The sequence below is a fragment of the Rousettus aegyptiacus genome, unplaced genomic scaffold (assembly GCF_014176215.1).
Source record: "Rousettus aegyptiacus isolate mRouAeg1 unplaced genomic scaffold, mRouAeg1.p scaffold_m13_p_14, whole genome shotgun sequence".
In the NCBI taxonomy this organism is placed as follows: domain Eukaryota; kingdom Metazoa; phylum Chordata; class Mammalia; order Chiroptera; family Pteropodidae; genus Rousettus; species Rousettus aegyptiacus.
In genome coordinates this window covers 20,141,153-20,163,708 of record NW_023416289.1, presented here as the reverse complement: position 1 = coordinate 20,163,708, position 22,556 = coordinate 20,141,153, and the positions used below count along the sequence as shown (strand labels likewise).

Here is a 22,556-nt window from a genome sequence, read left to right as displayed (position 1 = left end):
TTACAAAAGTAATCCCTGTTCTTGCAAAAAAATGTAAAGAATATAAACAAGACCAGAAAAGAAATTTTATTTTATTTTCATTGGTTGTCAAAATGATCTTTAATTGAAATATTTTCCTTGGCAGTTCCTAATTATCTGAGCATTCCATCACCACTGTCGATGTCATCTGTAATGTCACGGGGATGGCGGCCACCAACAAACACTGCAGCCCACAGACTGGGCGTCCCTGAGATCTCTTTCATGGTTCCAGAGAGTTCTCTAGCTAAAGATGGGTGCGGCATGTGCTAGGCAATGGTGACGATCCCATCAGAAGTGATTTTTCCACTGTGCTTAGTGTTTCTTTGCTTCTTTCTGAGTCTTAGCGGTTCTTTAATGGCTTTGGTGATCAGGGCAAAGGCAGAAGGGACCAATTGCCTTCCCCTGGGCCTGTCCCTTCTGAATGATCAGTTTACCTGTAACCCTCAGACCGTTCCACTCACCAACCTTTTTTTGTCATCACCAACCTCTTTTGGAGACACACAGGGGGCTGATCTTGGGGCCACGGCAGACATGCCATCAACTTCCCCACGGTGCATCTCAGAAGTATGACTTTGATCTCATTGGGGCCAAACTTCGCCAGCATGGTGGAGGTGGCTGGTGTCAGACGAACCCAGATTCGGGAGGATCGAAGAAAATTGCACCTTGGCCTCCTCTGAACCAAAAGCTAAAAAAAAATAAAATAAAATAAGCCAGGCAAGAATATAAAACACTATAATCCCATCACCCAGAAATGCAACTATTAACACAGAATCTATTTATTTGAGTCCTTTTACTGTTGCATATATGTACATAGGAATTTTCTATGAAAATGTGGTCATAATGTATACTTTTCTTAGAAACTTTCCTTTTGTGGTTAACTATATGTTGCAAAGATCTTTCCAAATCATTAAAGAGTCTTCCATGGTGACTTCAACAAACCATGTTAACATAGTTTTAGGGGCAAGAAGCGGAAAGCTTATGTGGAAAGAGGGAAGCTAAAAATAATTAAAAAAAAAAAAAAAAGACTGTGGTAAAAGCAACATTGGCAGCCCATGAGTGTGATATGTTTGCATGAATTTACTTCTGTAGAGGAATGGTTCCACAACCCTGTTTCTTAGACATCTTTGAGAATCTGATAGAGCCATCTTCTTCCCAGCAATGTGTGTGATCACATACTTTGTGTATAATCCATGTCCCCACCCCACTTAACCAAAGAATTCCTGGTCAACACCATTGTTTTAAATGGTTGCACTGAAAATAGTAATAATAAATAAATAGCTTAATAAATAAATAAATGGAGCATAGCTTACTTAACCCACAGAGTAATTTAAGAATATGGGCTCTTGTGCATGGCTCCATAGTCTAGTGGTTAGCACGTCTGCTTTATTCGCAGAAGGTTCTGGGTTTGCTTCCCAGATGGAGCCACAGACTAGGCTTCCTGGGTGCGTCAGGCCCCAGGTGCGCCAGGCCTGGGGTGCACGCCATGAGCATGTGGAAGGAGACACCCCATCTTCAGAGATCCAGTTCTTAAGGGGAAACGGCAACATCCATAGGTCAGGGGTAGAAGTTGGTGGGCGGGGAGGTGGATTTAAAGAGGGGGGAAAAAAAGAATATGGGCTCTTGTCAGATACAGCACATCAGATCCTGGCTATATTACCTGCTCCTCAGTCCCTCTGCCTGTTTCCTTGCTTGTAAAATCTAGACTATAATAGGTGGGTTATAGGGCTGTCATGAGGTTTAAAGAGTTCAAATGTGTAAACTGTTTAGAGCAGGGTCTGGTGCGTGCTAATTAAATGTCGGCTCTAATATTGCCAGTGTTTTGCTTTTGTAGCATTTCTCACTACATCTTTGCACACATCTGTGATTACTTCCCAGGAATAAACTCCTAAGTGTAGAATAGGTGTGTGGAATCATTAGCCTGTTTTTAAGGTTGTGGATACGGAATGCAAAAATCCTCTGTAAAGATTCAGAGTCAATCATTATTCTAGGACTGAGTTTACAGTGGTAAGCACATGGACAAAAATGCTTGCCCTCAGGGGGTTTCCTTTAGAAAGAGGACAGACAGGAAACAAAATAAAGCATGATCTATTTGAAGGTGACAAGAGCTATGGAGAAAAATAAGCAGGGGTGGGGCTTGGGAGGGCTGGGGTGGGGTGGCGTGTGCAGTTCTAAAGAGGATAGGTGAAGGTGACATTGGAGCAGAGACCTGAAGGAGGGAGGAAACCTGAGGACACCTGGGGGAGGAGAGTTCCGGGCGGAGGGAATAGCAAGTACAAAGGGCCCACGCGGGGACGTGCCAGGGTGCGCGTGAGAGGGAACCGGGAGGAAAGGACGTGTCACCTGAAACTATACTTTGGGGCTAGGAAGGATAAAGCAGGTGTTCGAGGGGACGAGCAGGACAAACTGAATTACGTTTCAATCTGTGCTTAAGAGCACTGAAGAGACGTGACAACTCTCACTGTTCCCCAGTGAGAAAATCAGAGGTTCCTTGTTTTCTGAGCTTCTATTTGTGGTTGTTTCAGACACTCGAGTCCAGTCTTTTTTTTTTTTTTTTTTTCTTAGAACAGTAAGAAACAAGAGTAAAATGAGAAGACACAAGCTTGTTTTGTTTGTTCCTGGGCCATGTTCCCAGATGGCCTGTTCGCCAGGTGTGCGATTTTGAGACAATACTAAATTCAGGGGAATTTAGTCTACAAGTCTGAGATGACATTACCCGGGGTCAAGGGTCCCTGAGCCCCGGGGCCACAAAGCATCAGCCCCAGAGGCACACACGGAGGGCAGGAAAGAAATGTCGAACCACAAGTTCATCTCGTAGACCACTATGGTAGAAATAAGTGACCTGAAATTTCCACCCACTTCTTCAAACAATAGAACTTCTGCTTCAATTAAACTGGGACGTTCCGGGGCTTGGGCAGGACCAGACTTTAGCCAAAATGGTTATAAACGAGGGAAGGTGAATCTTGGTGCAGAATCAGGGTCAAAGGGAACCCCGGCCTGATCAGGTATTATCTACCTTTACCTTAGCTCCTGTGTGATTTGGCTTGTCAACAATATGTCACTCATCACCTGCCATGTACAGGCACAGGGCCGGGTGCCATAGGAGAGGATATAACGATTTGTATCTGCAGAAGCTGCCAGTTCCCGCTAGGGGAGGGAGGGACGCTCTGCTCTATGAGAGGCTTGGCTAGGCGCCCCATGAGCCTTGCCTTCTCCAAGTTAACATGAATCAGCTTGTTCTTTCTTTTTCTTCCCCTTTCCTTCCCTCCTTTCTTATTTACCCCCTTTCTCTCCTCCCTTTCCTCCATCTTTTTCTTCCTTCCTTCTTTCTGTTTTTCAGATGGACGGTTTCATCATTATGAAATGGGATTAGATAATAGATACCTTGTCCTGATAACTATACCTTTGTTTATCTTAATTTTTGAGGAGAAATAAGAAATATTTGTTGAAAAAGATAAAACACTGTGAAAACACTCACAAAGGGAAAGGGTAGATCTTTATCACTTTCACTGCTGGCTCTTCCTCTCCCACTGTTAACAATTTAGTGTTTGCTTTCCAGAGGAGACCTTTTTTTCCCTTTCTGTATAGAATCTATAATGGAAATGCATACACGTATTATATATTCTATACAGAAAGGGATTATAATGCCTCCTGTTTAATTCATTACTGTGTTCCGAGCTCCTGGAATGTGATAGACATTGAAAATATTTGTTGAACAAATGAGTTATGAATTTCTGAAATCCGTATCTCTCATTCAACAATACACCATGTCATCTGTCTCATGCTTTTTATGGCTGCATAATATTCTATAGCACGTCTCGCCGTTCAGCCAGAACCCAAATGGCAGACATTAGGCTATCTCTGTTTTCAATATTTGAAGCCATTGCACCAGCATCCCATATACTCATGTGACGATTTCTGTGGGAAACTGTGAAAACAGCCTAATAGCCTCCCCAGAATGGCCACATCCTAATCCTCAGAACCTGTGACATTCTTTCCATGCGTGGCGAAAGGTGAGATGAAGTGAAGGTTCTTGAGATGGGGAGACGCTCCTGGATTGCCAGGTGGGCCCCATCAAATCATAAAGCTCCTTCTAAGAAGGAGGCAGGGTGATCAGTTACAGCAGGAGACATGGAGTGGAGAAGATGTGCCGACATAAGACGAGGTTGGGGTGATGCCATGACAGGGGTGAGGGGGCTCCAAGCCAAACAATGCGGACAGCCCTGAGAAGCTGCAAGAAGCAGGAAATGTGTTCTCCCTCGCGCCTCCAGAAGGAATGCAGCCTTGCTGGCCCATTTTAGACTTCTGAGCTTCAGAATTGTAAGATAATCGATTTATGGGTATTTGCTTTTCCAAAAAATTCTTATTGTGGTAAAATACATATAAAATTTACTATCTTAACCATTTTTAAGTGTACAGTTCAGTGGCATCAAATAGATTCACAATGTTGTGCAACCATTGCCACCATCCACCTCCATAGCTTCACCTTATAAAACTGAAACTATGCTATTAAACAATAACTCCCCATTCCCCCCACCGACCCCCTCCCCTGCCAAACAACATTCCACCTTCTGTTTCAATGAATTTGACTGCTCAAAGCAACTCATATAGCGGAATCACACAGTGTCTTTTTGTGGCTGATTTATTTCACTTACCATAATGTCCTCGAGGTTCATCCATGTTGTAGCATGTGTCAGAATTTCCTTCCTTTTTAAGGCTGAACGATTTTCCATTGTACGGTGGTGGATTTCCAGGTGGAACCGAGACAGGCCTTCTTAGCTGAGACACCAAGGAGTGGTTAAAGCAGTACAGTCATACCTCGAAGATATTTCAGTTCCAGACCACTGTAATAAAGCAAGTCCTAATCATGCTGCTGTTTGTTCGAGGTCTTGCCTTCCAGTTGTAAAAACCGCAACACCTATCAAGTGCAATAAAGCAAAGCCCAATAAGATAAAGTAAGCCTGTATTAGAACAGCAAGGCAACTGATTCCAAGTGGCATAACCAGCTGACAGTGTATGGATGTATGTGAATCAGCTGACAGTGTAACGAAGATATTATCCACGAAAACAAATCTGTGACAATTTAATCCAACTTGTGATGTTTACATTTAACAAGAGTTTATGTAATATTTCAGAAGGAAATCAAGTGTAGTTTTATTTTTTCTATTTTTAAAAAAATATAAAACATATAAATGGCCTAAATCAAAGCTGATTTAATTACATAAAATCCTTTAACAAAATGGTAAATATATGTCAGGGGTTATTCTAGCTATTGGAGATACAAATGTGCATGAGAAATTCTGCACTCTTGGTGATCAAAAAACTAATGTGTAAAATCCTGTAGAAACATTAAACAGTCAGAAAAAGTAGCTCCTTCCCACAGAAGTTTTGCAGATTTTAGTCATTGTAGATTCTATTCATTGCTGTGCTATAAAAAAATTTTTTTTAACTGAAAATTTTGTTTCTCCATTCATATATCAGTGGACACTTGGGTTGCTTCTGTTTTAGCTATTATGAATAATGCTGCTAGGAACATAGAGGTACAAATATATCTTTAAGACCCTGCTTTCAATTCTTTGAGAAGTATACCCAGAAGTGAAAATGCTGGATCATGTGACAATTCTATTTTAAATTTTTTGAGGAGTCTTCGTACTGTTTATAGTAACGGCTCTATCATTTTACATTCCCACCAACAGCGCACAAACATTCCAATTTCTTCACATCCTTGCCAACACTTGTTCTTTGGGTTTTGTTGATAGTAGCCATCTAATGGGTGTGAGGTGATATCTCATTGTAGGTTTCATTGGCATTTCCCTCATCATCAGTGACATTGAGCATTTTTTTCATGTGCTCATTGGACATTTGTATGTTACCTTTGGAGAACTGTCTATTTCAAGTCTTTCACCCATTTTTAAATCAGGTTTTTAAAGGTTTTGTTGTTGTTGAGTTTTAGGCCTTCAGTATACATTCTGGATATTAAAGCAGATTTGATCAGCATATTTGAGAATCTCACATTAAGCCAGAAATGAACTGAACACCTAAAAATCTTCTTTTGTCACACCTCTTCTGTCCTGTTCTTGTGTTACTGGTTTGTTTTTGACCTTGGGGCCAGACTTTACTTTTATCCCTCCTAAACTTCCTGTTGCCTAAGTAAACAGTGAACTATTAGAATCCCCAACTACTGACTAATTCTTTGTTGCAGTTTCAACACTGCATGCTTTTGGAGCATGGAAAGAGAAAATGGAGTTAGCCCCTTAAATCTCAGAAAGAAAGGAAGCTAATAGAGGCAATATCATAAATAATAGAGTAAGTAAAAGCCTCCATATAAAAATGCCTCCACTTCAGGGCTTTTGATGCCGAAGATGTGATTCATGTGGGAAAGCTTCACAGGACAGCCAGCTCAGAGCAGGGGCTGGATTTATGTTAGGAATTAATTTGTCCTTAGTGCCAGAGAAGCCAAGCCAGCCAAATGTTGACCCAGGGTGCTGCAGGCCTCCTCAAATGCCCTCAGAGAGGAGGTGCCCTGTGTGACCTTCTAGGCTGCACACCCATGGGACAGGCACCTCCCTTCAGTCCTCGGGGCCCTTGCCTCATACTTGGCCAGGCCAGCTCTCAAGAATTGACAGTCCCCTGGCTCTTTATTGTCCGATTAGGGTGGGGAGGGGGGGTGCACAGTATAAATCCAAAGCAAATTAGATTTTGGATAGAGCTGATTCTACTCCAGCCGCTCTTTACAGATAGAGAACCAAGGCTGGCTTGTGTGTAGAACTCAGTTGTCTAAGCTGTGCTTTGTGCAGTTTCCTCAGGGAAAGGCTCTGTGGGCACTTTAATTCCGGCCAGTGGCAGGTACACTGGGCCAGCCCAGGAAAAGCGCTTCAGACAAGGCTCACACACACTCATGTCGGGAGCACCAGGTGAGTTTCCTAGGGCTGCCTTGGCAAAGTACCACCAACTGGATGGCTTGAAACAATAGAAATATATTCTCACAGCTCTGGAGAATAAAGGTCTGAAATCAAGGTGCTGGTAGGGGCAGGTCCTCTCCCAAGGGTCTAGGGAGGTCCTTTCTTACCCCCTGCAATCCTCGGGGCTCCTTGGCTTACAGATGCATCACTCCAATCTCTGCCTCTGTCGTCACAGCATTCTTCCTGCATGTCTCTGCATCGTCTTCCCTCTGATAATGATGCCAGTCCTATTGGATTAGAGCCCACTAATGACCTCTTCTTAACTTCATTACCTCTGCAAACACTGTTTCCACATCTAGTCACATTGACAAGTACCGAAAGTTAGGATTTCAGCATATCTTTTTGGGACACAATTCAACCCTCGAGAGGAACCTTCCACCAAGAAACAGAATGAAGCTGGTGACCAGGAGCAGAAACGCTGGCTCCTTCAGCCAGGCCCTGACTGAGGTGTGAGGGCGTCTGGACAGGCAGCCCTGTTGGCCCTGAGTGGGGAAGTCGGGACCTGCCTCAGGCCCAGCCTGTCCTGTGCTGTCTTAGGAGCGGTACTCAAGCCCTAACGTGCCTCCCGCCCTCAGCAAAACAGGAGCCTTGGCATTTCTCAGTCACGGCCTCAGGATCCAGTAAGCAAGAGTTCTTACTTGTATTACGTATTCCACCCTCGTCCCCAGAGGCTTCCACAAGCCCTCCATTCTACGCCACACGGGCCTTCCCCTGAGAACTCTGGTTTATTAATACGACGTTCTCCCTCTCCCTGCGTTTCTGGCGTTTCTGACTTGCCACAGCGCCCTGTACAAACCCGCACCCGGCCCTCCGCCTCAGTCTCCGTGCAGCTCTCAGCCTTGGAGAGGGAGGCTGCTCCATTTTTAGGGCCTCGCTGCCCAGGATGCTCAGATGCCCAGGTGTGTTCTGGTTTCAAAACGTCGTCACTGACCCGCTGTCTGGTCCCTGATAAGACTTCTCAGCTCAGTTAAGGTCTGCAGTTAGGTAAAGGTTCATCACCTGGAAAGTACCAAGAACCATCCCATCCTATTTGTGAGGGGCCACCCAGGCTGACGGGTTCCACGGGAGCAGTGAGGGGCGCGTGGATGGCTTTGTCTCAGGTTCTTCCATCCTTGACTGTAAGCATTTTCCAATCCCACTGTTAGCTTTGATGGAAAATTACAGCAGAGACTTTCCATTGGGCAGTTCTAGAAATGCCACCTTAGAGAACCGTGGACTCACCTGTGATGAGCACTTTCCCTGTGTGACAGGACACAGGTATTAGAGTAGGAGTGTTCCCAGCTTTCCCAGGCCTGCCAGCAAGGGCCCTCACACCGCCCCCTTCCTTCCTGTTTCCTTCCGTGCCCTTGCTGGAGGGCGCTATCATCACTGGACAAGTTCTGGAAGATAGAGAGGAGAAGAACCATCCCGAGGGAACCAAGGTCGATGGCAGCACATCTGTGGCAAGTGTCAACAAGGGCCGCCGTGCCGACTTGTCCATTGGCTACACCGTGAGCGGTGCCTTCTGGACTTGGGCTCTGGCTGCAGTGCGCACCTGACAAGGGTTGGCAGACATGCGTGGATGAGGCACAGGATTTTTGGAAAGGAGAATAAGCATCCTATGGTTGATGTACAGTATTCAGAGGACGGTGACTTGAGCAGAAGTGGCTGTGGCATATGTGCCTGCACCCCCTTTGTGTCCTTCGAGAGACCCGAGCACTTGTTGGAATGTCAGTGGGCTGTGTTAGTTTGGACCACGCACGTCTCAGCCTAAATGGGGTTCCTCGTGCATTGCCCTCTATATTCCCTGCAATAACCCAGAAATAATGGCGGTGGTGTTATCCCCATCTTACAGGTGAGAAAACCAAGGACCAGGCAGGCCAAGCGACCAGTCGAGAGTCTCCACGGCTGGTATATGCAGAGCTAGAATGTAGAACCCTGGCCCGGAGGCCTCGCCACTTCCTGCCTCCTCGGTGTTGTGTGGCTTGGAATCAGAATGGCCTCGCTCTGGCTTGGGAATCAAGTGTTCCGGGGTCTGGAATTGGCTATAAATAGCTTCCACCCCCAGTGGGATGTGCTGTGTGAAGAGCACGTCTCTCTGCAGCCCAGGAAAAGCATCAGCAACGCCCACAGGGAGAGTGTGCTAGGGCCGCCCCTGGGGAGAGCACCAAGCTGCCTTCAAGTCCTGCCTGGAAGGCAAGCTACCTGACATGCTCCCGGCCAGCGCCTTTTCTCATCTGACCTAAAAACAAAGGACACCCTCATCTCTCACCCACAGGACCTCTTGGGCCACAATGGCTGGGAGCAGGTGAGTTCGAATGGGTCCTTCCCAGTGTATTGTCAGCCAAGGTAAATAAGTGATAGTTTCCATAATTCCTGTGCTGCCCAGAGGCACCTGGCTGTGTCTGTTCTGAAGCACAAGTAAATGAATCAGAGCTCCAGCATCATCCCCAGGTTCAAGTCCTAGTTCTTCTGTAGTATTGACCTCGCAACCTCAGGCAAGTAAGCCAGGCTGCCAGGATCCTGGCCTGGACTCGGGCCACCCCACCACTGCTATAGACCAGCACCCAGCCCCCAAACCAACACTCACGTGGTGCCAAGAGGGTGGGGTGTGAACCAGACTCCCTCACACCTCCCACGAAGACATACCCAGAATTTGGTGCTCAAACAGCCCACAGGGAGGGTTAAATCCTTCAGATGAAGGGAGCCTGGGCCTCAGGCTCCCAGCACTTCACCAGAGTAGCTGGAGAAGGGGATACCCCAGCCCACAAGGGCCCTCCTTCACCGTCCCAGTGTCTTCTTGCCCTGCCAGAAGCACACACTTCCACATCCAATGAAAATTCATTCAGCCATCACATGCTTGTAGGGAGCTAGCCCAGTGTGTTCCAGGTCTGCTGTGGCCACAGCAATGGACGGACAAGCACTCCTTTGTGGGGCTTCTCTTACTGCTATCCGTGCACTTGAGCCTGTGGCTGACCTGATCGGATAAGCAAGCAAATTCATTGTCTTCAGGCTCAGTTCCTTATCTGTCAGTAGTCCCTATCTCCTGGTGTGGCCATGAAGATCTGTAGGAGGAGGGGGGATTAGTAACTGGAACCAGATCAGTGTCTAGGACAAGGTAACTATATTGTCATTATTGTTATAGAATTACATTCCACTAGCATATAAATTTCAGAGTAGGCCCGATATCAGACTCTTTCATTTATTTCCCTTCTAGAATGGAAGAAGGTACAAGAACACTGAATTAGGACTCAGAAGACCCACGTTTAAGGTTTGACTCTGCCGTTTATTTACTCAATAATCCAATGACCATGGATTGACCTCCTACTATGAGATCTGTGCTGGGTGCTAGAGGTACAGAGGTGAACAGGACAGACAAGAGCCTTGGCCTCATGGAGCTCATAATCCAGGGGGAGGGACAGGTGCTCAAAAAGTAAACACCTAAGTCAATTTCAGGCAGCGATCGGTGCTGGGAAGAGAATAAGATGACAGCACAGGCAGCGACCAGGAGGGGCCATACTTAGCATGGTGTATCAGTGGGGTGCACCCAGAGATGGCACACTCAAAGGGGCTAGTGAAGGGAATTTGTTTATGAAGGGGCTGTCGACAGAGGTGTGGGCACAGTTAAGGGAAACCATCAGGATACAGTGATACCCCCAGGACTAGCCCCAGTGGAAAGCCACGATCAGAACCAGCAAGGCCTGCAGAAGAGGGCCACCAGAGGAGCCGTGACCCTCGGGAGAGGAGCAAGCCACTGCCAAACCGAGGCCTGGAAGGGAAAGCATCCGGGGAGCACTCCCACCCCTCTTCCTCCTCCCTCCTATCTCCTGCCAGTGTCCCCCATGGATGAAACCCACCGTAACCACAAGGCAAGGAGCCTGAGTGATGGAGAACCCATGAGTCAGCCGCCAGGGCACAGAAGATGGAGAAGGGAGGATGGCAGATCTGGAGGGGCAAACGAAGGATAGTCAAGTCTGGGGACAGAGATGGGCAGACAGCACCGGAAATGCAAAGCAGATGGACAGACCCACCAGGAGCGCCTTCATTCCCCTCAGTTTCCTCATCTGTAAAGCGAGGATTTGAACCCCAAAAATGCAAATTCCCCTCTTGTGCTTAAACCCCAGAATTCTAGCTATTTCTGGGGCCTAGGCCTGCACCTCTGCTTGTTTGCACCCCGCGGAGAAGTGAGTCAGCACAGCGCCTTGAGAATGTGAGGTGAAGCGCTGCACTTGACAGCATACAGCACGAACCCAATGAAAAGAAAGCTGTCACGTGTATCAATTGTATCTTCAAATGTATATATAGTATGATTATACCCGTGTTAAAATTATAAAAGATAATAAGTCTAAGCATTAAAAAAAAAAAGAAACTGACAGGAAGGAAAAAAATCACAACTTTTAGCAGCCCTGATCTTGAGTGAGTTTTGCTCGTTATAGTTCAGTCCAATGGTGATTTCTGTATTTGCCTGCAGTTTTCACTTTTCTTTACAAGAATTCCATGGCATTAGCCATGATGTTAAGCAACTGTTAAATTTAGCTATTGCCCATTTTATAAACATGGAAATTGAGATGAAGGTGACTCAGCTGCTGCCTAGAAGCCAACCCTTCAAGGTGCTCTTCCTTCCAAGAGTCTGGAATCCAAACTCGTCTAAAGGGAAGCAGGATAGGGGATATCATCAAAAGATGTTTATCAGCACTTACTGTCCCTCAGACCCTGCACTGGCGGCTTCACATACATGGTCGCATTGAATCCTCAGAAGGATTCAGCGAGGTAGTTAGGAGTGGGGAAAACGATGCACACAGCGATTAACCAACTTGCTCAATGTCACACGGCTGCAAAGCTGTGGTCTCCAGAGGCCCTGGGTGTCCTGCTCTCAACCTTACTTAACTCTAGGCCTAAGTGCCTCTTCCCCGTCCCTACCATGAGAAAAGGAAGAAGGAAAAGATCCTTACTCATTACGCTTTCTGCTACAAGACCTAGAAAAGACAACTCAAGTGTGTTCACCTGGGAGTGTGTCAATGCCCTCCTGCACGCATAACCTCCACACCGCGCCGCCCACCCATGCACACACACTGGCTACTCGAGCCAGGGCCATATCGAGGCGATGATGACTCTGCTGGACTCTGCTGCTGCCACTGCTTCGCTCAAAAAGCTGGGAGCTGGCCGAATGTGTCGGCTGGCTAGGCAAAGAGGAAACCGCTCGCAAGGTGGTTCTCGTGGGTGGGACGAGGGGACAAGCTGTGCCACACACCGGGAGCCCGCTGAGGCCCAAAGAGGCTGCGAAGGGTGGAGAGAGAGTAAAGGGAAGATGAGGGGGTAGGAGCCCCCGCCCTTGGTCCTCTCCAGAGGACACAGCAAGGTCACAGCTCTGGCAGGCAGCATCTGGGTGCCTGCAGGAGGTGAGTAATGGGCCATAAATAATGCATTAGGGGAAGGCAGGGGGCAGCTGGGGGAAGAAACACTTAGGACTTGGAGCCAGAGACCAAGGAAGGAATCCCACCCTTGTCTCGAATGGCTGGGGGCATCACTAGCTCTGTTTCCCAAAACAGGAGCCAGGGGCACAAGTCATAATGACCAGCCACTGTGACAACAGAAAACAGGATGAGAATGGGTGTGAACAGGAAGGTCTTGTCCCCATATGAGGTGGTGTTATTGCTGTCATCATTATCCTGATCATCACGCCATCTAGAGAGGCAGTAGAGCACAGGCTATAAGAACAGAGACCCTGTTCTGTCCAATTACTGGCTGTTTGAGTGGGCAACTGACTTTATTTACCTTTCTAGACCTGTTTCTTAATCTTTAAAATAGGCATAATGAGAGCACCCGTCACATAAAGCTGTTACGGGTTAAGGAGGCTGAGCACTTGGAACAGTGCCCAGCACGCACGAGAGCTGGCTGTTCCCTCTTCTGGCAGATTGGCATCATCCTGGTCCTGACATGATGGGCTTGTTATGGACTGATTGTTTATGTCCCCCCAAAACTTCGCATGTGGAAATCCTAACCTCAGCGGGATGGTATGAGGAGGCGGGGCCTTTGGGGATGATTAGGTCTTGAAGGCAGAATCCTCATAAACAGGATTGTGCCTTTATAAAAGAGGCCCCAGAGACCACTCCCTGTCCTCCACCATCTGAGGACACAGTCAGAAAACAATTGTCCGCAATGCAGAAGAGAGCCCTCACCAGGACCTGACCCTGCTGGCTCCCTGATCTCAGACATGCAGCCTCCAGAACTATGTATAAGCCAGCCAGGAGCTGGTTAAGACAGAGCTGTTGGGATAATTTGGTAGGGGGCTTGGGACCTCGCCCATCAGGGATAGAGACTCAGTGCATTGCGTTCCTGATAATGAAGGAGGTGACAGGTGTGGCACCCAGAGATGGCACCCTCAAGCTTGAGGCCATTGAGCGGTCCAGGATGCCAACTCCAGCTGCCCAGCTGTTGCTCACCCCCCAGGCAGTGGCTCCCTTCCTCTCAAAGGCCCCTGGAGTCTTTCTCTGCGACCCCACCCAGCCCAACCCGCTGAGCCCATGACTTGGTCTCAGGACTGAACTCTAACCCAGCTTGAGACTTGGGACCTCCCAATTAGGCCTCTGATGTGATAAATCCAAAATATACAAAAAGTATTTTTTCTTACACATCTTTCCTGATAGCATGTGGGGTGCTTACCATAATTATCCTATTCAGTTCAACAATCATTTAATAAATGACCTCTAAGTGTGATCCTGGGCCACAGAGAAAAGGCACGTATTAGTGTTTTGTGGCTTCTGTGAAAAATTAATACATTCATGGCTTAAAACCACACAAGTTAATTTTCTTATAGGCCTGGAGGTCTGAAGTCTGAAATGAGCCTAACCGGGCTAAAACCAAGATGTTGGTGGGGCTGCATTCCTTTAGGAATATCTAGGGAAGAATCCATTTCCCTGCTTTTCCACCTTCGAGGGACCGTCTGCTTTCCTTGGCTCATGGTCCCTCTTTCCTCCGTCTCCAAAGCCAGCAACACCTTCCTGCCGAGCCCTTCCCACACTGCCATCTCCTGCCTTCCTCTTCCACTTTTAAAGATCCTCGTGATGACATTGGGCTCACCCAGATGATCCAGGATAATCTCCCTGGTATAAAGTCACCTGATTAGCAACCTTCACTCCATGGGCAACCTACATTCCTGTCTGCCAAGGAAGGAAACATTTTCAGTTTCCTGGTACTGGGTTATGGACACCTTAGAGTTATTCTGCCCATCACTGGTACTAGTATTTGTGGATTGTCCAAGGTGAGCCAAGCACTCTTCAACTCACTCATTCATTTTTTAACAAATATGGATGGAGGGCTCCCATCTTTTGAGCCCAGTCTATGTAGCAGATCCGGTGCTTGGATTTTGCGGCCCTACAGCCAACAAGACACAACCCTGGCCCTCAGGAAGCCCATAGGCCAGAATGAAGATGGAGCAGGGTTAAGGGAGGCAAGTCGAGCCATGTGCTTTATTTTCTGAATGTGTTTCTTCATCTAAAATCAGAAAAATAAAGCTACAGGTCTCTAGAGGTCGGGAGACTAAAACAAGACAACATATGGTGGTAATGCTTTTAGCACTGTGCCTGGCACATAGTAAGGTCTTAATAAATGGTAGACTCTTCTCTTTGGTATTATTATTATTAAGGGTGTGAACAATTGAAGCACAGAGAAGGGAAACCAAAGAGTCCGGTGAGGTCTAAATCAACACCCCAGGGATAAGCAGGATTAGTCAGGGGACTTGTGGAAAGTGGAAGGCAGAGAGAATGCACATGCAAAGGTCCTGTGGCGAACAGTCCTCATGGCACACCGATACCCCACCAGGTGTCCTCCTGCTCTGTGCATGATTTGTGCTCCCTCCCCCAAGTTCCGGAAGCTATAAGAGCCCCTGGCTTCTCAGCACCCACTTCCAAGGCGACTGAATGTGTCACTGTGCCCACAGCACTCATCACAAAATCCCCCTGGCCCAACCCTCGGAACCACAAAAGTCATCGTCTTGTCGACGTAAGAAATGTCCAAACCAGTGGAGAATTTTTATAAGTTTATTTGAGCCAAAATGACAATACATGCCTGGCAGCAAAATCTCAGTGTTGCAGCCTCTTTTATGGATTTGAGATTAAGGAAGGGACATAGGGAAGATTGGAGAAAGCTGGAAAAAGCGAGGTGGGGATTAGATTACAGGATAGTTAACAGGATTCTGTGTTCTCTTGAGGGTTAATACCCTTTCCAGGGGTGTCGCCTCCGGCATTTCCCAGGCGTGTTAACCTAGATGCACAAGGGGCTCCCCCATGAATCTACAGGCCTGGGGCATGACTACCCACCATGACCTGCCCAGTTAAAAATTTATGATCAGATCGCCTTGTGAGGTGACTTTCCACAGACCCCCCACTTTTTGTCACTGGCTTGAAACAGCCACTAATCAATGGGCCCCGGGCTGGGGCACTTCAGTTATCAAGTCAGCAGTTCCTCCCAGCTTTATCATTTGAGAGACGAGGAAATTCTGCAAGTTTGGGAAATGACCAAGGTCACCCAGGTAGTAGAGTAGATGGTGGGACCCTCGGCCATCTGATGCTCTGTCATGAGGCTCACCCTAGGCCAGCAGCCCAGGCTTTTGATGGCTCAGCTCCACGCATGGACCCTGAACAGTGAGGAAAATGAGATGAGGCAGGACCTTAGAAGAGAAGATGGTCTACTTAAAGTTGACTCAGCAGGGCCTGGAGCCTGGGATCAGGGCTAGGACAGGGGCCAGGGCATTTGTAAGAAAGAACAGACTTTTCCTTCCCAGGATAAGCTGCAAAGCAGCAAGGCCCAAGAAAAGAGAGGACGAGCTGGCTTGGACAACACGTCCCAGACTGAGCCCTCCCACCCCGATCAGGGCCAGGTCCTTCCCACGAGCAGGGACCTCTGAACCAGAGCGAGTGCAGGAGCCTCTCAGCTCATCTGTTCCTTGAGGCGGGGAGCAAAGTTCTATGGACAACAAGAGAAACGCGCACATCAGGTAGGTGGCTCCTGGCTCCTCCCCTCATCGCCTAAGCTGGCAAGGTGCCAACTGTTTTCTCTTGGAGCTGACTTGTTTCACATGACATCTGGACTACCTTCATGGAGTTTATCCTCCTTTCTCTTTTGAAACCATGTTGATAATTGGGGATGGTTTACATGTGCATATGGCAAAATAAATGGTTGCTATCTGTGCAGTAAGGGATTAACGCAGCAAGCTTGAGTTGTTCAAATGCTGCACACTCCGAAGAAAGGGCTGGCCCTTGATGACTTCTGGGAGATAACTTCTCAGCCCTGGAATATCCTGCCCCATAGGCGTGGTTTTGCATGTCCAAGGCCCTGGGCTATTCTGTATGGGTTTGCACTAATAGTGTGGGGAGGCCTGTTTTGAATGTCTGAGGACCTGGCCAGGCTGTATCAGTTTGACTTCTTGGAGCATGGAGACGGAGGAGCCAAAGTCAGTCACTCAGGTGCTGCATGCTTCTGCAGCCCAAGGCTTAGGTGAGCATCCCTGGTTGGTACTTTGCACGCATAGTCGTTCATTGGTGCTGGAAGAATTAAGTGGGTCCCCTTGCAACTCTGCTGGGAGGGGGGCATCTGGAAGCTTGTGCCTGGAGTCTCCTGGACTCTGCTCATGCACCTTTTCTCTTGACCAATGTTAACCTGCGTCCTTTCATTACAATAAACAGTAACCATGGGAATAAAGGCTTTTCTGAGTCCTGGGAGTCCTTCCAGCAAATTGAGCTTGAGAGTGGTCTTGGGTTTTTTTTTTTTTTTTTTTTTTACTTTTTATTTGAAATGATTATAGATTTGCAGAAAGTTGCATGTAAGTACAGAGAGGTCCTGTGTACCCTTCATGCAGTTTCCCCCAGCGGTGTCATCTTAAAAATACAAGTACAAGATCAAAACTTCAGGCCTCAAAGTGAGCTTTGCACAGTCGGGAAGGTGGGGCTGGTAACCACTCCACTCCTTCCCCAGGATCTTCCCAAGAATCAGCGTAGTTGTGAAGACTTTTGGGGTTTTCAGCGTGCACTGGTCTCCTTCCTAGGCTGGATGAACTGGCATTGGCAGAGGTCAGAGACCAAGTAGCCAGGCAACGGGGTGCTGCAGAGTGGCCTTAGGAGGTCATCCAAAAGACGGGGGGCAAAGTAGCATCTTTCGGGGGATTGCTTACAACTTTGTTTTCAATAAGGAAAAAGTAGAAACATCCTAAATGCCTAACAATATGGGCTTGGCCTAGAAAATAATGAAACATCTACACAATACAGACTGTGCAGCTATTATAATTATATTGTAGAAGAATAATTTTTATCAGAGTAAATGTTCATGATATATTGGCAAGTGAAAGAGATAGAGCACCAAAAATAAGGGCAGTGTGATTCCTTTTGGGGAAACACACACACACACACACACACACACACACACGCTGAAGAATATAACCCCAAAATGTTATCTTTAGGCAATGGAATTATGAAGACTTATTTTTCCCTCTGCATTTTACAATTTTCTGCATTTATTATATATGACAATCAGAATTTTTAAAAACCAGATTGACGCATTGCTTTGACTCAGTGCAAACTGGGGCTCCATGTGTCTGCTAAAGCTTCCGGGGCACGTAAAGGGGCTTTTTCAAAGGGAAGCGGAGGCAGTTCTGCTGTCCTCTGGGATGGGTGAGGAGATAGTGGGGTGTCTAGAGTTACCCAGAAAGCAAAGGCCTGGCCTTGCAGAAGAAGGGTCTTACATGTTATGGTGGAAAGGGAGTGTCCATATAGCTAGTGGTCCAGGGTGGCCCAGAAGCAAGGAGCAGATGATCTGGTAGCTAGTGAAATTCCAGAACCTGGCTGAGGCCAGGAACTCACCCCTGCCCACTTCCTCATTCCAGTTTCCTTACCATCTGCATTCTCCACCCCAATCCAGGAGCTTCTGTCAGGGGGCAGGACTGCAGCATGCCTCCCAGAGCTTAGCATGGGGCCTGGCTGACCTGGTGTATGATGAATGGATGGATGGGTGGGTGGGTGGGTGGATGGTGCTTCTCCCAATCACTCTCCTTCCCATCTCCATCTACTGACTTTCCACCTCTCTGCAAGCTCTGGGAAGCCCTTGCTGACCCCCACCCCAATCCCCCGCAGTACTGCATAGTAATCTAAATTACACATTTGAGCAAAGTCTGCCCAGTACCTAGGTTAAGGGACTCTAAGCTGGTTTCCTCCGCCTTGCATAAACCTTAAGAGCAAGGTCAATGCCTTGGTCAGCTCTGGTTCTCCGATGCACCCCATAGCACAGGGCTTGACACCAAGAAAGCACTCAACCAATCCTATAGAAGAACAGAAAGAATCTTCTTTTCTCTCCCTGAGGCCCTTGAACTCATGATTAGTGAGTGGGGAGTGCTGGTGGGGAGGGGGACAGTTCCTGCCTTATCTTCCCCTGCCGAGAGAGGAAGCCGCCATGGCCCCAGGTTCATCTGCACCCCAGATCTCACCTGCTAGTTCTTTTTACTTGCTCCCAGTCATGGTCACGAGGGGACTGGAGAGGGATGGTGACTCAGCCCAATTCATCACCTCAATGGAAAAACCCAGTCACCTGTCCTCCTGGCAACGGGACCGGAGCTGCCTCTGTATCTGGAAGGGCAGCACGCCATACTGTTTTCAAGGTCCTTTTGTCTTTCACCTGCTGAAAAATCAAAGACTGAAGTTTGAGGAAGCACCACCGGTTGACACTGGGTTTGTGGTGTGGTATGAATCTCAGGGATCGCGCGCTCCCTTCACGCCAGGCTCCGAGTTAAGCGCCCACACGCGTCATCTCACAGCAGTCTCACGACAAGTCCCCTGTGAGCCCTGGTCACTCTTCCAACCACCAGCTTCTGACACACCCTTTCTGCGGGGCAGAGCCCACCTCCCACTAGAGGATCGGAGAGCACCTTTGCCCAGCCTCCCTTGCAGCTTTGGCAGAATAGCTGATCTGGATGCCTCCAATTGGACACGCCCTTTCTTTTTTTATTGGAGTAACATTGCTTAATAACGTTATATAAATTACAACTTTCTAACATTACATCGGTCTACTCTACTGTATGCCCACCACCCAAAGCCTAGTCTCCTTCCGTCACCATACATTTTACCCCCTTTACCTTCTGCGTTCTCCCCCCAGTCCCCTTCCTCTCTGGCGACACCTGTACTGTTGTCTGTATCTATGAGTTTGCTTTTATATTTGTTTTTTTGTTGTTGTTCATTTGTTGCTTTTTGTTTTATAGCCCACATATGAATGAAATCATACAATTCTTGTCCTTTTCCTTCTGACTTATTTCACTTAGCATCATGGTCTCAAGATTCGTCCACATTGTCGTAAATGCAGACACACCCAGTTTTTGACTGAATTAGAAACTGGCGATACAGGGAAGCCAAAACCACACAGAATTCATCCCGGCCAGGAGGCAGCAGTGGCACCGCCCCCGGCTTCTGAGGCAGCCGTGATCCCAAAGGCGACGTCCAGTGTCTGCTCAGGGGCAGCGCTGGCTGGGGTGGCAGTGGTGTTGACACCAGACCAATGCTGCAGCGTCAGGCCTGACTCTGGAGATTCTGAGAGCTGCCCACCCTCCTTTCAACGAAGCCCTTCTCCTGGGACGTTAGTCCAAGTCTCCTTATGGGGAAATGAAGGTCAGAGAGATCTTCAGAAAGGCCATGTCTCCTCTCCGGACGTGGTGCAGGCCCGTCTGCTGCCTGTTCCACAGATGGGAAAAGGGAAGTCCAGAGAAGGCGGCAACCTGGGCAGGGAATCAGGAGCTAGGTAACCGGGAGCAAGGCTGGGGGACACGTCTTAGAGGCCCCCTGTGCCAGCCAACGGCCGTGCTCCTGCCGTCCAGCCTGCCCGCAAATGCCATGTTCCCTTGCAGAGATGAAGCACCCAGGAGCAGGAGGGACTGAGAGCTTGCCTTTCTGCTGATTCAGTGGGGACTCGTGCCAGGCATGACTGGCTCCTCCAGAAGGGGCCAGGGCCCCTCTAGCTGCCTATTCCCTGAGTAGCTTTGCTTGCTGCAGTAGCCCCCCGGGAGACAGGTGTTCTAATAACCATTCTAATAGCCGTATCTTTTTATCACCTATTAAGTCTCCACTTTGAGAGTTCGAATCTGCAACCTGACCCATCTGAACGCCCCCTTGGAGTTCATGACTTATCTGAGCCAAATGGGTTGTCCGCATCAGTTCAAGGGCATGGCAGACGCCATTCCACACGTGGGCAGAAGTGTCAGATTTTCAAAGCTTTTATTTGGCAGCCTTACACATCCTCCTGAGGCCTGTATTCCTCCGAGGAATTCAGAAAAGGCCAGGCCTCGCGAATTATGTTATTAGAACATTAACAATTCGTTTTGTTTAATGACTGGGTATGAAATTATTGAAATGGACAGAACTCAAGAAAGCCCGAAAGACTCTAATGTAGTAATAACAATTTCATCATCAATCATAATAGTTGAACAATAATAGAACACTTCAACCATGTGCTTGGCACTATACTAAGCACTTTCTTTATGTTCCATCATTTAAGTCTTACAGGAACCATATGAGGTCAGCATCGTCCCAATTCCACTGAGTATGACAGTAGGAGGCTCAGAGAAGGTGAGTAACTTACTGACATCAAATGGCCAGGAAATCGTAGGACCAGCCTGTGTACTTAAGGACTGGCTCTGACTTATATATACAGAACTACAGCATCCTGGATGTTTTGGATATGAAAGTTCATTCTGTCACCACTGACCTCCTCACCTCCACTTTACAAAAGAAGAAATTGAGAGGCAAGGATTTCCCCCAAGGTGAGCCCCAGAGCTCTAAGGAGAACCCAAACTTGCTGCTTCCTATATAGTTTATATGTTGCACCCCAAACAGGACCATGTACCCCATCTGGAGCCATCAAATCCTATCAGCTTCCTCAATCAACACTGGTGATTTCCTAATTCAATACCACAGCAGCTTCCCCCACAGCCGGGAGCTGGGGAAAAGCAGGGACCTCACCACAAACCAGACGAGATAAAGGTCTGATGAAGGGGGTTGGAGAGGCCCCAGCAGGACCCTCTTGACTCTCCACCCCACTGCTGTCCTGGACCTGCCCAACGCCTGGTCCAACACATTCACTCCACAGAGAAAAGGCTGGAATCCGGGAGGGGCGGAGCCCCGCCCAAGGCCACTGGCAGGGCCAGAATAGAATCTCAGGCCCTGGAGCCCTCCTCTTGAGCTGTTTTGCCCAAGTAAAAGTTTTCAGGCCATTACATTTCCATTCTCCCTACAGTAGGACTCCACGCAGGGGCTTTGGCGTTCACTCCTTTGGGGTGACAGGTGGGAATAACGCCCAGAGTGAGGAAGACAGGGGTCTCCAGTTTCCTTTCCCGCTGAGATAATGGAGGTGAATTGAGGGGAACAAGGACCTCGCCCCAACTGGGGGCCCAGAACAGTTTTTCCAGGAGACGGTCACTCCTGTGAATTCCCCCAAGTAAACCCTCGGGCTCTGGAGACGGGCGCGGGGAGGGAGAAACGCCCCAAGGGCCCCTGAGAACCTAGCTCTTCCAGACACCCCAGGACTTTTCCCTCGCAGTTTCCGAGCGGCGGAAAGGGGTGGGGAGGGGTGTTTCTTCCTCGCGGCTGGGGTTCCCCTCGGGAATCTAAACAAAGACTGAGGCAGAGGCCGCCCCCTGCCCCAGGAACCTGATGCCGCGGGTTTCCGAGGGGACCCGGGGTACAGGCGGGGCCTCCCTCCGCAGCCTGAGGAGTCCGAGCGGCGGAGACCCTTGCTCCGGGAGCCCCCGGGGGGTGAGGAGCGGGGGTGAGGATCCCCCTCCCCGGAGGGTGTCCGCTAGGCTCCGGTGCCGCGGCGCTGGGCTGGCCGCCTGCCCACTCACGGGAGCTGCCACAGCGGCGGGAGGCGGAAGCTGAGCGGCGGGCACCGCCTCCCGGGACAGGTCCCGGGTCCGGCCCAGCCCGCGGGCCGCGCGCCCACGCCCACCGCACCCACGTGGGCGCGCCCTCGCGCGGCCCCCGCCCCCAGCAGCGGCGCGCGGTGCAGGCCCCGGGCTGCCGACAGCCGCACCGCGCGTCGGCGGCGGCGGAGGCGAGGCCCGGCTCCCGCCCGCGCGTCTGTCTCGCTCGCGGCGCCCCGGTGAGTCGGCACCACCCTCGGCCCTTTTCCCCTGTCCCTCCGCCCGCCCTCGGCCCCGGAGCAGCCTCAGCGCACGACCCCTGACCCGCGAGCCCGGCTTTTTGTCGCTGGGGCCACCTTTCGCGGACGCGAGGGCGGCACCCGCACCGTCCCCACCCCACCCGGGCTCTTCCTCCTCGCCTTCCCGCCAGACGCGGGGACCCCCAGGGCCGCGGCCCCGCCGTGGCCCGCGCCGCCCCCGCCGCGACACCGAGGGGCGCGAGGCCTCTTTGTTCCAGCGGCGGGCGCGCGGCCCCTCCCGTCGCCGCCTGGGTGCCACCCGCACCCACCCACCGCGCTCCCTCCGCCTCCCGGAGCTCACCCCGACCAGGTGGCGGCGGGCGCCTTGTAGGGGTGCGCGGTGGTGCAATTGGTGGATTCTTTAAAGCGTTTGGAGGGGGGAGCGCGGCGCAGGGCTGGGGGGAGGGCGGG

General features: G+C 49.3%; 1 protein-coding gene and 2 long non-coding RNA genes across 5 annotated transcripts in view; 1 reads left to right on the top strand and 2 right to left on the bottom strand.

Moving 5' to 3' along the window:
• Nucleotides 1–292: 292 nt before the first annotated feature.
• On the bottom strand, nucleotides 293–8,921 carry LOC107516339. Of its 2 annotated transcripts, none has more exons than XR_001598275.2 (5): nucleotides 8,810–8,921; nucleotides 8,199–8,356; nucleotides 7,085–7,204; nucleotides 4,671–4,933; nucleotides 293–703 (listed from the first exon to the last, which is right to left on the bottom strand). It is a non-coding gene; the product is annotated as an uncharacterized LOC107516339 (long non-coding RNA). The 2 variants fall into 2 exon arrangements; XR_004954162.1 differs by having other exon boundaries at nucleotides 4,671–4,859.
• A 5,919-nt stretch (nucleotides 8,922–14,840) lies between these two features.
• LOC107516344 lies at nucleotides 14,841–22,549 on the bottom strand. Its single transcript, XR_001598280.2, has 3 exons — nucleotides 22,447–22,549; nucleotides 18,430–18,620; nucleotides 14,841–17,126 (listed from the first exon to the last, which is right to left on the bottom strand). It is a non-coding gene; the product is annotated as an uncharacterized LOC107516344 (long non-coding RNA).
• Nucleotides 22,005–22,556, top strand: part of NDRG4 (NDRG family member 4) — a 38,168-nt gene continuing 37,616 nt past the window's right edge. For both annotated transcript variants that reach the window (XM_036231503.1, XM_016155988.2), the window contains exon 1: nucleotides 22,005–22,085. The gene's annotated coding sequence lies outside the window, so the exon portion shown is untranslated. The remainder of the gene's footprint in view (nucleotides 22,086–22,556) is intronic.